The sequence below is a fragment of the Mus caroli genome, unplaced genomic scaffold (assembly GCF_978045245.1).
Source record: "Mus caroli unplaced genomic scaffold, Mus_caroli_1 scaffold_5, whole genome shotgun sequence".
Lineage (NCBI taxonomy): Eukaryota > Metazoa > Chordata > Mammalia > Rodentia > Muridae > Mus > Mus caroli.
The window spans coordinates 151,325,823-151,340,631 of record NW_028227260.1 but is presented as its reverse complement, the minus strand read 5'-3'; the positions used below and the strand labels follow the sequence as shown (position 1 = coordinate 151,340,631).

Here is a 14,809-nt window from a genome sequence, read left to right as displayed (position 1 = left end):
CTATTAACTACCACAATAATCATCCATTTTTAAAAAATAGCTAAAAAACAATATGTCTTCAAAGTTCATAAAGCAGATTAATGTCAGTTCTAGTTTTTTGTCTCAGTAGTTATCTGTTAAGGCAGGCAGAGCAGCTGAAAGCAATGGAAAAAATTCTTATTTTGCACATTTAAAAATCCAAACTACTAGACAAATAGAGTTTGGGAGTCAGCCCAACAGGTTTTCTTCAAAATGGAAGCTTGGAGCAATGTTATCCAGCTATGTTATATTGTCACTTTACGCTAAAACTTCCTTTAAGCTCCATCCCTATTTGCTCTAATATTTCTTTTTTTAAAGATTTATTATTTAACGTATTTTGTGTATATGAGTGTTCTGTCTTCATATATATCTACACATGAAACAAAGACATCAGATCCCATTACAGATAATTCTGAGCCACAGTGTGGTTGCTGGGAATTGAACTCAGGACCTCTGAAAGAGCAGTCAGTGCTCTTAACCGCTGAGCCAACTCTCCAGCATCTGCTCTAATATTTCATCTGTGTCAATGGGTGAATACTGTAACTTATATCTACTATGAAATATTTTAGGTTGTTTTCATGCTTTGTAAAACACAGCAGGTTGAATAATCTTGTCCATATTTACACAATGTCCAAACCCAAGAATATCCACTCTTTTGTCAAACGTTATTGTGGTCTTTAGGAGACAAAAAAAAAACAAAGATAAAATACAGAAACCAAGGCCAAATATTGAAGGGAAGGAACTATGGCTTTTGGCATCAAAGAGTTTGATGTCTGCCTTCAATCTTGAGTAAATCATTAGCATGGCTGGGCCACTCTGGAGCTGTTGTGTCTCAGTTTATGATAAGATCTATTAAATATGAAAATACGTCAAAATAACATTTCATCAAGTCTTAGCTCCCCTGTTTAGCTCTGAAATAAAGTTTCCTGGGGGGTGGAATAAATATTGATAATGTTTACAGATAAGCTAATGGTAAATAATCACCATATAACCAGAATATTTAGGAAAACAAACAAACGGTTCATCTATCCGATTTGTATTGATGCTGCGATCACAGAAATCTAAACAGTGGTCATTCCCACCCCCACCCCCCAGCTTTCAACTAGGTAGCAAAGCTTAGAACTCTAGGATACTGGCAAAAACACTAAGGACATCAAGGATCATTACCAAGATCTCCCAAATCTAGGTCCCTCAGCTCTAGCCAATACTGACACTACTATTTATCTACAAAGAATTCTTTGTTGCAGACGGCTGGCCAGTAAAATATAAAATAGCTAGTCTCTTCCTGCTCTTCTACCTGCTAGTAAGACCTCTCCAGTATTGTGAGAACCAAAATGCCTCTAGATGTTGCTAGTGCCCCTAGAGACTAAAACCATCCTTGGCTGAAAACCACTTATAAGTTGTCTAGTACCGCTACCTTCAATTCCTTTGGAATTAAGTTGATACAAGCATCATCAAGTATCACTGTGTCACTAATTTTGACACAGACTCGTTATAATAATATATAACATAATGTGCAACTTTCATGGGCAACCTGGGTTATGCAGAGGCAAAGCCTCGAGTTAATTTGCATTTAATATATACATAGTGAAATATACTCTTGCAAGATGAATTGACCCATGTATGTTTTTCAAACAAAAATAAAAAAATGTTTTCACACAACTGATGACTTCTGTAGCTAATATTCGAGAGTAAGATATTTAATTTCTAGGACTTGTGACATGTTTTTTTAACATGAGTACACTGGCTTGAACTATTGAACAAAGCATCCACTATATGATACCTGTCACCCACATCATTCTCGTGCTCACATGTTCTGGCTCCCAAGGACTAAGCCCTGTACTCAGTCACTAATAACCACAAGTTTTAAAAGAAAGGTTACACAGTGGGCTTGACATGCCGCCTCTGCAGAACTGGCAAGCTTCTGTGCACTTGGGTTAGTCACCTATCCAGTACTGGAACAAACACCAGAGAAGAATGGACTTACACTTAACTCTGTATTGTTAAGCCAATGTATTGTTGGCCCACCGTTTTCAAGCCTGTACACCGTTTTTAAGCACAGTACACACATGGCAGAAGCAGGTGACAGAGGAGGCTACTATCTGCCTGAAAGAAAAAAAAGTGAAAGAAAAAAAAGAGGCAAAGCAATCAAAATTTCTTTAAAGGGCATATCTTCAAATTATGTAACTTCCATTAGATTTGCCTCCTAAGCATTCTACCACCTCCCTACAGCACCATGAGCTGAGAATCAAGCCTTTTTAATTTGTGTGTGTGTGTGTGTGTGTGTGTGTGTGTGTGTGTGTGTTTTGAGTCAAGGTTTCTCTGTATAGTCCTGGCTGTCCTGGAGCTCACTCTGTAGACCAGGCTGGCCTCGAACTCAGAAATCCACCTGCCTCTGCCTCCCATGTGGTGCAATTAAAGGCTTGTGCCACCACTGCCCAGCGAGAATCAAGCCTTTAACATATGGGCCTTTGGTGGACATTCCAAATCCCTCCAAAAAAATCAGAATTCCAAAATGTTCCTGAGATGCATCTCTCACATTAATTTTATTATGGATATTTGTGCAGGTGTTTGAACTTCCTCAGACTAGCATTTTTCGGGGGAGGGCATTGTCTGCTTCTGAATCTGCCTGGTCCTACATATGCTATCTACTAAAGTCTGACAAATACAAGGTAGTCACAAGATTAAACTCAGAAAGAATGAAGACTTTTGCCACAGACATAGAGTCCAGTTATTCACAGACCCTGTAAGCTTCTGTAACCTTTCTTACACACCTGCCCTCATCCTTTCATTTGATACTGAGACCACAACAAGATGGTCTGGAGAGATGGCTTCAGGTGTTAAAGGCTAGGCTAACAACCCAAACTACAAGACCAGCACAACAGGGCTACAATAGGAAGTTTACGTCTGTTAACTGGCCGTCACCCTTTTTGTGAGGGAAGCAGTGGAAACAGGAATTTGGGCACTGTGCTCCTAGGAATAAAATGTCACCAAGAGCACAGGATCCATAATGAGGTAGCCATGGAGCCATGCTCCACCAGTTCCAATTGCAGAATAAAATGCAACCACTCTATGCCCTACTTCCTGGCCCTTAAATAGTTATTGTGAAGATTAAAGATAATCCACATGAACCACTTTAACTTACCCCTGGTAAGTACTCAATAAATGTTAGTTGTTGTTGTTGGTATTCCTCTTTCTTGATGCTCTTTGAGTCAAAATACATTACTGTAGGGTGGGAAATCTAAGCAACATCCATTACCCAGGACAGCCAAGTACAGGTTTCAAGTACACATAAAGTCAGCCCACTTATAGCTCACCTGGTCTAAACGGGGGCCAAAAGCTTCTGCTATCACTGGGAAAGGTGAGCACTTCCTATCCTTGTTCACTATGCATAACCTCTAGGTCCAGGTTCAAGTGCAACCCCAAACCACTTCTAGAAAGCTCCTTCAGTCCTCTTATTCCCCTAGAAAATCCTCCTAAGTTACACAGTTGTTTTATTGGGATTTTGAAACAGGAAATGCAGGCTTGTCTTGAATTTGCTGTATAGCTAAGGATAACCTTGAACTCATGATCCTCCTATCTCCCAAGTACTAGGATTACAAGATATACCACCATACCTAGCAAAAGTTACACTCTGTTTATGGGCTTTCTATTCCCACGTACAGCCTTAAGTGACTTCATCCTTTTCTTTTTAACATCTACTAAGCGTATCACTCAAGCTTCTAGCATCTACCTCTTACAGAGCTTTGTCAATTACGGGAGGAAAGCGTGTCCTCCTTCTTAATCAATTCATCAAAGTTGCTTTCTTATAGTTCATCTCTTGCTTAACCATTCCTGCTTCTGAATGCCCATAATTCAGCAAGGGAATATTCAAATCAAAGGGACATTCAGAGAGACATCCCTTTGATTCCTTTTATCACATGCCACAGTCTTCTTTGGGGGGCATATGGCCCCCTATAAGTCCAGAAAGATTTGAAGATTTAATCAAAATCTTACAAGGTAAATATTAGGCTACTTGTCTCGACTTCAAGCATAAGTTTATACTTACACTCCATCTCAGATCCTTAAGTCAGAGGATCAAGAAATTTTAACTTAAAGTTCATGAACAATATTCAAACAAGTTAAACAAGAATGGCAGCTACTATAAAACCAGAGACACTGAAATTAATAGAGGAGAAAGTGGGGAAAAGCCTCAAAGATATGGGCACAGGGGAAAAATTCCTAAACAGAACAGCAATGGCTTGTGCTGTAAGATCAAGAATTGACAAATGGGACCTCATGAAATTTCAAAGCTTCTGTAAGGCAAAAGACACTGTCAATAAGACAAAAAGGCCACTAACAGATTGGGAAAGGATCTTTACCTATCCTAAATCAGATCGGGGACTAATATCCAATATATATAAAGAATTCAAGAAGGTGGACTCCAGAAAATCAAATAACCCCATTAAAAAATGGGGTTCAGAGCTAAACAAAGAATTCTCACCTGAGGAATACCGAATGGCAGAGAAGCACCTGAAAAAATGTTCAACATCCTTAATCATCAGGGAAATGCAAATCAAAACAACCTTGAGATTCCACCTCACACCAGTCAGAATGGCTAAGATCAAAATTCAGGTGACAGCAGATGCTGTTGAGGATGTGGACAAAGAGCAACACACCTCTTGCTGGTGGAATTGCAAGCTTGTACAACCACTCTGGAAGTTAGTCTGAAAGTCCCTCAGAAAATTGGACATAGTACTACCGGAAGATCCAGCAATACCTCTCCTGGGCATATACCCAGAAGAAGTTCCAACTTGTAATAAGAACACATGCTCCACTATGTTCATAGCAGCCTTATTTATAATAGCCAGAATCTGGAAAGAACCTAGATGTCCCTCAACACAGAGGAATGGATACAGAAAATGTGGTACATTTACACAATGGATTACTACTCAGCTATTAAAAACAATGGATTTATGAAATTGTTGGACAAATGGATGTATCTGGAGGATATCATCCTTAGTGAGGTAACCCAATCACCAAAGAAGTCATTAAATATGCACTCACTGATAAGTGGCTATTAGCCCAGAAACATAGAACACCCAAGATACAATTTGCAAAACACAAGAAAATCAAGAAGAGAGAAGACCAATGGGTAAATACTTCATTTCTCCTTAGAATAGGGAACAAAATACCCATGAAAGGAGTTACAGAGACAAAGTTTGGAGCTAAGATGAAAGGATGGACTATCCAGAGACTACCCCACCCGGGGATCCATCCCATAATCAGCCACCAAACCCAGACACTATTGCATATGCCAGCAAGATTTTGATGAAGTGGCTGGCAAATACAGAAGTAGATGCTCACAGTCAGCTATTGGATGGAACACAGGGCCCCCAATGGAGGAGCTAGAGAAAGGACCCAAGGAGCTGAAGGGATCTGCAATCCTATAGGTGGAAAAACAATATGAACTAACCAGTATCCCCCAGTGCTCGTGTCTCTAGCTGCATATGTATCAGAAGATGGTCTAGTCAGCCATCATTGGGAAGAGAGGCCCCTTGGTATTGTAAACTTTATATGCCCCAGTACAGGGGAATGCCAGGGCCAAGAAGTGACAGTGGGTGGGTAGGGGAGCAGGGCGGGGGGAGGGTACAGGGAACTTTCAGGATAGCATTTGAAATTTGAAATGTATATAAAGAAAATATCTAATAAAAAATGTGCTTTAAAAAAAAAAAAAGGAATGGCAGCTACTACTCCAGACATTGACACATTCAACTTTTAACTTTGATCTGGAATACATTTACTATGCTCCTTACATATTAAAACACCCAGATATCAAAGTCATGCTATAATTACAATGATTTCATTTTTAAAGGCTAATAAAAACATAATTTCAACAATGTATTCTTACTTTTTTTCTTTTTTTTTAAAGATTTATTTTTATTATATGTAAGTACACTGTAGCTGTCTTCAGACACTGCAAAGAGGGAGTCAGATCTCATTACGGATGGTTGTGAGCCACCATGTGGTTGCTGGGATTTGAACTTAGGACCTTCGGAAGAGCAGTCGGGTGCTCTTACCCACTGAGCCATCTCACCAGCCCCCTTACTTTTTTTTCTAAGCATTAATAGTTAATAAACATTTCCCCTAATCTGTCTGTCCAGCCATCATCCTTGGTGGCTTTTCTAGAGGCCATTAGTTTTTGGACGTAGCTTCCTATGCCTCAAAGTAACCTCCTAGCTCAACCAATTCACCAGTTTCAGGAATAATTTTCCTGTAAACTTTGTTATTCAAAGATATAGCCGATATGAGTGTTGTTAAATCAAGTAGTAATACACACCGAGAGAAAACTGAAAATCCCTAACCCTGTCACTTCTAATTCAAGGGAACTTGGAACTGGTACTTCTGCAATATTGTACACATTTCCTAAGCATGCATGCACACACACACACACACACACATACACACACACACACACACACACACACACACACACACACGGACATGCTAAGAGGACTGGAGGTGTGTATAGCTCAGTAGTGCTTGTCTAGCATGTGCAAGGCCATGGGTTCTATTCCCAACAGAAGAGAAGGGAGGAAGGAAGTGAGAAGAATGGAAGGGAGACTTAGAAAGCCCTATCTCATAATATTCCCTCTCTTTCACTTGTCCAAAAGGGTCCTATAATTCAGTGTTCTGCATCTTTTTCCCCACTTAAAATGTATCATAAGCCAGGCATGGTGTTGTACACTTACAATCCCAGCACTTGAGAAGCTGAAGTAGGAAGGTTAAGACTTGACCACATGAAGCCATCTCTCTTTAAAAAAAATGTATCTTGGTTACCATTCCCTATCACTAGATATAGATATCCTGTGCCCCTTTTAATTAAATGAACAGCTTCTATAGTATGTATGTATGTGTGTATATGTATTTATATATATACACACTTATTATTATTAGTGTGTGTATATATATATACTTATTATTATATCACTTATTATTGCAAGGATGTTGGTTACTTCATTATTGCCAGCTATATTAATTGTAGTAAGTGATGTTCCTGCAGTTCCTCTTTAAAACATATTCCCTGAGCCAAAAGGTACTTACAGTTTACATTTTCAGAATGACTTCCAAGCCAATGGAGTCTAACTATTTATACTGTCCCCAAATGTGCGGGGGGGGGGGGGGGGGGGAGGCTTTTAAGTCAACTCTCAGGTCTGAACTTCCTGAAGCAGAAATGGGGAACCAGATTATTTAACACAATAATAGCAAACTACAGACCATTTGCTTACATTGGTTAACAATTCTTTTAACAGTTTACAAACCAACTATGGTTGTGGCAGGTACACCCTGCTGTGATTTGCCCTGCCTCCACCCAAATGCAAATTCAGGGGGTGAGATTTCTCCAGTACTAATCCAGCTCTTAAATGATGGCTTTTCTTTTCTTTTCTTTTCTTTTCTTTTCTTTTCTTTTCTTTTCTTTCTTTTCTTGCTTTTTTCTTTTTGAGAACTCACTTTGTAGACCAGGCTAGCCTCAAACTCAGAAATCCGCCTGCCTCTGCCTCCCAAGTGCTGGGATTAAAGGCGTGCGCCGCCGCCGCCGCTGCCGCCGCCTCCGCCACCACCACCACCACCACCACCACCTGGCTTTTGTTTTTCGATTCAAAGATTTAGTGGGTAGATTCCGAGTAGATGAGAAAACTCCTAACTCCCTGGCAACAGTACCCATAATTATCTCTAACACCAGGATGCATGCTACATAGTAGTGTGACACAGTGTACTTCCCACTCACCCGTGATGAGTTATAACAGCATTAGAGAAGGAGACAGGTTTGGAATATGTAAGAACTTAATATACCCATGTACTTATGGCATGGGATGGCCTAATTGAGAGAGTTTGCTAGTATAACAGAGAATTAGGTTTCCTAGTGACCCTAAATGTCTATCAGCATCCCTGCATAGAATATAATGGACGACCGGAGGGAGTAACACTGGTTGCTTCTCGCTTAAGAAAACACCTTAGCATGCCTTATGTCATTTCATTACCATGGTATTCTGACAGAAAGGTCAAGCAGCTATTACTAATTAAAGGTAGATTCTGTGAGCAAATCAGTGGATGGTACCTGTCCTAAATGCTCTCTGTCTTGGTAAGAGAAGTACTAGAAAAATAAAGCCAGTGCCCTTTAGGGCTACACACTGGAGTACATAACACACCCAAAGAATCAAAAGGCTGGTTTTACCAAAGAACAGGTAGGTGGGCAAGCTGATAACTAAATGAAAGGAGAACTCAGAGTCAAAGAGTCTCACCTACCTAAAGTAACTTCTTCACCTCTACAGGATGGTCCCTACCTTGGAATACTTTCTAATCGCTCTATGCTGTGATTCCCATGTTACTTCTCATGGAAGTAGTCAGGACAGAAATCCTAAATAAATACAATAGAATGCCACTTAATGCCAGACAGGTTGTTCGTTGTTGTTGTTGTTGTTGTTGAAAAGCATCAAATATGCTTCATCAATATATTACAAAGATCTTTAGCTCACACTATTAGCTACTCAATACAATCTTTAGTCTTACCTCAAGTCTATAAATAACTGGGGTAGGAAAAAGAATCTGCCATTTGCTGCCACCCAAAGCAAAGCATTTAGGTCCTGCCTTGCCCTACCCATGACAGACAGCAGCATTACATGAAACAGGAAGTTCTGAATCATAATTCTGGCTAAAACCTAAGAACCACAACTTATCTCAAAAATGATAGCATACTAACAACCCCCCCACACACACAAAAATCCCAGAAACCTCTTGAGGAGAATTGTTTTTCAGAGCTAGAGGAAAACTCTCCACACTAGCAGTAAGACACAGTAAGGAACGATCAACATTTGGCAGATACCCAATCTGCATGCAATTCCAACAAGACTCAGGAGGCTGAGGGAGGGAAACCAAAAGTTCAAGCCCTGCCTAAGCAAGTGAAGGAGACCTTGCCTCAAAGTGAAAATAAAATGTAAATGTTCTGGAGATAGAGCTCGAGGGTAGGGAGCTGGAGTACTTGCATAGCGTGTCTAATGCCCTAGATTCAATCCCACCCCACTACCATGCACACACACACACACACACACACACACACACACCTTAGCACAGCCTCAAATGCAGACAACACAGTAATATAGGGATAAATAGACAAATAAGACAAAAAGGGGAGTCATTATCAGGAGCCCCAGGACTGGGCTGTAGGTACTCTGTGACAACTGTGTGGCCTTGAGTAACTCACTAGGTCTCAGCTGCTTCCTTTGCAAGATTAAACATTTGAATTGGATAACACGAAAGATCACTTTCCAGAATAATAGTGCCCCTTCAATACCCTTCAATAGGTATTTCTTATGCTACAGCTACTGACAATTCTATGGTTAACTCAATCACATCTACAATTATATGGAGTAAATATTATCGTTCATAAATACATAATATATATTATATGTATCTTTTGCATACTAGTAGCATTTGTGACTTCTGAACAATATTCAGGCAACGGTGAAAGGGCTATAAATGTATATTAACTCATTCAATCCTTCCAGTCACCCTTTAACAATTGTTACACTAATAGACTAATTAGTAGCTATTTTTACTGACCCCATTTTATAGGTGATGAAGGTGAGGCACTTAAGATTAAATAACTTGCTCAAAGCTAACAGCTAACTGCTAACAGTGACAGAGCCAGGACAGAAGCCAAGCGACTTTCTCCCTAAGACTATATTTGACCCACAATGAAACAACTTAGTCTTTTGAAAGGGAGATAATTTTAGTGGGTTCAAATCCAGTCATATCAGATACCAGGCCCTGGGTTTCCTCCACAGCTGTGTGCTTGGGAAAGAACCTTAGATGGTAATAACATTTCTGAAAAGGTGTTTTCCTTTACTTCTGCTTCAATCCTTGCCATCAAAATTCATTCCCCATTCATTTTGAGCCCTCTGAGGAATTGGAGAAAAGTGATAAAGTGAGACAAAATGCCTTTGTTTACTTATTTTGATTATATATATATATATATATATATATATATATATATATTTTTTTTTGGTTTTTCGAGACAGGGTTTCTCTGTGTAGCCCTGGCTGTCCTGGAACTCACTTTGTAGACCAGGCTGGCCTCGAACTCAGAAATCCGCCTGCCTCTGCCTCCCAAGTGCTTCTTTGTATTTTTGTAATTGACAACTCAATTCTTGAGCACCTGCCACAGGGAGGCACTGTGCCAGGCGGAGAGGGAAATGGGGCGGATGCTGCTTCTTTGCCACTACCATAAAACCTGACTCTGAGAGTCAAAAGAATGCTACTATTTGGTCAAGTCGGGAGCAGATGGGTTTTTCTAGGTAATAATGGTCCAATTAGCAAGCCAGACGATCCAGATTTCACAGCAAACCTCTGCAATCAACTCCTGAACTACTTTCTAACACTCCATCTTGGCCTACCATGTGTTAGCCAAATCACTAGAGTATTGGAATACTTACAAATACACTATGATGAGAAAGACAAGAACAACCTACAAGGTCTAAATTTCTAGTTTTCGCATTCGAGGCCTGCAGACTTGTTTCCCATTGCAACTATGAATTCTAGTACAAGCTGCTTTCTTTTCACACATGTAGTTTTCATCAGATGCTCTGTCAGTTCCCATGTTGCTTTGCACAGGCACTTTGTCCCCACTTTCACTCTCCCAAGAGATTTTTTTTTTTAAATCAATTGTAGAGGCAGCCAAAAAATTAAGTGTCCTTGTGGAAGTATTAATAGCAAAAAGCCTGCTCTAACCAAACACTCTGGGGCCTGGTTTCTTTTTTTCTTCTTATTCAGAGGTATGATGGGACACATAACTGAAGCAGACACCCAATTGTGGGCTACTTGTTTTAGGCATTCTTTGGAAGTCCACAGTCTTTTCTGTCTCCTTTCCAAATTACTTGTTCGCTGCTTTTAAAAGCAATACACACTGCTTGTACAAAATTTGAAAAATAAGCTAATGTATCAAAGAAAGAGAAAAACGTAAGCTCAGCCTAGCACTTGGAGAAAGGCGCTTTCTTTGGAGCATTCCTTCTAGTGTGGGTTTCTCTCCTAAGCATTTACCACATCAGTCGTGATATTTTTTTAGACAAGTTTTGCTTTGTAGCCTAGGATAGCCTAGAATTCTTATTTCTCCTGCTTCAACCACCCAAGTACTGGGATCACAACAACAGGCCATTAGACTTCATTTTTTATGGCCAAATACAATACAATATAGACCTGCCATAATTTATATGCATTGCCCATTATTGAAACTATATCTAGTTTTTGTACTATAAATATCATATGGTAAAAACGTGCATATGTGCGTGTGTATACTTCCTTCAGAAATTAAGTTTTTTTAATTAACAAGTAATCCATGTAATAAAGTAAATGTATAATTTATTTTGTTTTGTGTTTGAGACAGGATTTCACAGCGTAACCCAGGTGTTCCTCTTGCCTCAGCCTTCTGAGTGCTAAGACTGTAGACATGTGCATCTCAGTATCTTTAATTTAATACTGTTTTGCAGTGCTGGGGATAGATCCTAGGACGCTGCATATGCTAAACATGCATTCTACTAATGAGCTACACCTATTAAATAATTTTGTATGTATCCTTGCAGATAATTCTTGTCTGGTTTTGTTGTTTTGAAATAGTGCCTCACAGTATAGCCCAGGCTATCTGGTATAGCTCAGGCTGTCTTTGAAATCAGGACAATCCTCCTGCCTCATCCTCCAAAGGGCTGGGATTATAGAATTGTATTACCATGCCTGGCTTTCCTTTCAGACTTTTGTTGGTATTATGCATTTGTGGACACAAAAACATACACAACACCTAGAGAGAATCAGATTAAATTGGCCTGAATTTATTTTATTTTATTTTATTTTATTTTATTTTATGTGTATGGCTATTTTGCCCACATGTTCACCTTTGTACCACCGTGCCCTCAGAAGCCAGAATAGAGTGTTAAATTCCCATGGGGCTAGAGTTAAAGATGGCTGTGAACCACCATGTGGGTGCTGGGAATCAAACTCAGGTCCTCTGGAAGATCAACCTGTGCTCTCAACTGCTGAGCCAGCCCCATCTCTCCAGCCCCAGTTTCAAGGGTTTTTTTTTTTTTTTAAATCCACAATGATACTAATGAGCACAGGAGTTGGGAACTATTAGCCTAGCTACTATCTTATCAATTACTATTTTAGTGAGGGTGGAGTTGAGAAATACTAATACACACACTGAACCAGACTTTTAACTATTAATCATTTGAAATCTGCTTTTCTCCTCGGGTAACACTAGATCATAAATCAATTTCTAAGCCACTAAGTAGGGCACTGTCACTTTTCACTTTTAGAAACTACAGTATTCCACTGTATTACTTTAATAGAAGAGAAATGTCACCAATTTTCCAAACACTGAAAATGCTACAGTTAATATATTCATTCATATATCCTTGGAGCACCATCTTTAATTCTTTCCTTAGGATAAATTAATATGTATCAAACTACTCTCCAGGTGGAGGCAGGCAGAGCTCTGAGTTTGAGCTCAGCCTGGCCCATAGAGCGAGTTCTAGGACAGCTGGGGCTACACAGGGAAATCCTGTCTTGAGAAGACACACACACACACACACAGAGAGAGAGAGAGAGAGAGAGAGAGAGAGAGAGAGAGAGAGAGAGAAGAAAATAACTACCTACTCAGCCACTCAAACTATAAACATTTTAAAAGTATTTCTCCGTTGACATTTTCAGGAGCCGTGTGTGAGAACAGCTGCTTCCTCATGTTTTTTTTTTTTTTTTTTACCAACTCTGAGTTCTGCCATTCATTTTTTTTTTAATCTTTGCAAAATTATACTGGAGAAAATTGTATGCTACTCTAATTCCCCTTTCTTCCACAACCACGGAGAGTACGCTTTTCGTTTATATGTTTCTCTGTGCAGATTTCCTTCCCAGCCACTGTGTGCCTTTCTAGTAAAATAGTCACGTGCTTTTTCTTCCTGTGTTAAATGCAATGGACCGCATGCAATTCTTCCTAGTTTTCTCATTAACTTTATTTGTGGTATGTGCAGAAGTTTTAAATTGTTACATAATTAATGATATTAATCTTTTTCTTTATTATGTCTACCTTTGCTATTAAGCATATAAATATCTTCTTCGAGATTATGTCATTCCCTAGTTTTCAGTTCTTTCATCATTTCACTCTCATTTAACGTTGAATTACTTAGTGAAGCAGTTCTTAAACAAGATTAGACATCAGAATTGTTCACAAGGCTCCTTTAAATGCTGAAGTCTTAGGAATGAATTCCAATGGAGGGGCGGGTGAGACCTGAGCAGAAATATGTTTTAAAGCACAGAAAATTTTGCTAGCCTCCCTCCTTTAGTACTAAAAACTATTTGAATCCTTCTAAATGTATGTAGATATATATTTTTTCAAAATTACTTTAGCAAGTTTGTTAAATAAACTATTTTACTAATTTGAAATGTTACCTTTATCCTAGTTGGTAAATTCCAGGAGCTCAGAGTCTGTAGCTGTTTTCCTAGACTACTGCATCTGTGGGGCCCAGTAGTATCCAGTATGTAACTTGGGTTCAGTAAAGTTATAAATAACGAACGCGAGTCTCCTTATAACTTCGAACTAGCAAGTCTCCTCTTTGGTGTTTTCTCAATCATTAGACCAAACCCCCTGATAACTGACTTTCAGTTATCAGAAATATGAATGCACCCTCTGCATATTCTGTTTAAGGTAGCCAGACTATGCATTAGCACTCCATTGAGTGAGCTCAAAATAATACCATTGGCCATGTCGAAGAGGTGCATGATTTCTGATCAGATGTTCCATTAAGAATTAGTCAACAATGATCCAAAAAAAAGGGAAGGTTTGAGATTTTTAGCTCTTAAGATTTCCCAACTAATTGCCTCAAGAAATGAATGCAAAAGCTTCCTTGAACTGAGGACAGAGTCACACATTCCCTCTTCCATAAACCCATGAAAAGAACATAACAGAGAATCCCAAGACTGATTTCAAGTCCTCTCCTTCCGCTCAAGTAATACCTATCTGATCTTGGCCATTCTGGACTCTACAACGGAGTTTCTTGTTTCCTAAGAATCTCCTCATATCTCAGCCTCTACCTGAAGAGCCAAACAGACTATTATATTGCTAGGCTTCCAGAGACAACCTGAAATGACATCTTCAGAATGAGGCTCCAGTCCCATCCAAACGAAAGTAAAACAATAGTACTATCAGGTGACAGCAGTAGTAGGAATAGCTATTACTAAATTATGAATACATTTACACACTAAATTACGTTCTAAGTGTCTCATGATTAGATTATGGGTATACAGCTGTATAGTATTAAGTTTAACTCAAACCATCTTCACAACCGTATATAGTAAGTTCTATTCTCATGCTCATTTACAAAGGAGGACAATGAATCACAGAGGGCTCAAATACATTGCCCAAAGCCTCACAGCTCTCAAGCCATAAAGCCAATAGTTCGATCCAGATTCACGTGGCTAACTTTGGAACTATCATTTCCCCTTTAAAAGTTGCCCCCAAACAGCCACTAAACTGCGGAGATCTTAAATGCTAAATTATGTAGAACCCTTCCCTCTTAACAATCAAAAAAATGAGGTTTCAGTCCATTTTAAAGTTAAGCAGATCATGTTGCAGAGCCTCAGCTCTTAAGAAATGTTGCTAAGAAAATATGACATTTCATTTATTAATAATTATTAATCATTAGACATGACAACACTTTACAGTCATCATCAACACTTTACAGACATCATTAACAACTATCAGAACAACTGGA

General features: G+C 39.2%; 1 protein-coding gene across 2 annotated transcripts in view; it reads right to left on the bottom strand.

Moving 5' to 3' along the window:
• The window catches only part of Clcn5 (Cl-/H+ antiporter 5), a 172,889-nt gene that overhangs the window by 153,579 nt on the left and 4,501 nt on the right, over positions 1-14,809 (bottom strand). The window lies entirely within an intron of this gene.